Genomic DNA, 216 nt, shown 5'->3' with positions numbered 1-216 from the left:
AGAGCGGGCCGCCGCCTGGCCCCGCCCCCGGGCCCGCCCCTTAAAGGGGCCGCGCTCGAGGGCAGACTGGGCCCAGAGCGCAGGCTGCGGGGCTGCCTGCGGAGGACCCGGACTTCTCGCCAACATCCCTTTGCCGGGTTTCCGGCTTCCCCTCGGGTGCCAGCGATTTCCTTTAGTTTTTGAAATGACACTCCTTTGTGAGGGAGTTTTTTCCTC

The sequence above is a fragment of the Equus caballus genome, chromosome 13 (genome assembly GCF_041296265.1).
Source record: "Equus caballus isolate H_3958 breed thoroughbred chromosome 13, TB-T2T, whole genome shotgun sequence".
Lineage (NCBI taxonomy): Eukaryota > Metazoa > Chordata > Mammalia > Perissodactyla > Equidae > Equus > Equus caballus.
Note: the sequence above shows the minus strand (reverse complement) of the source record.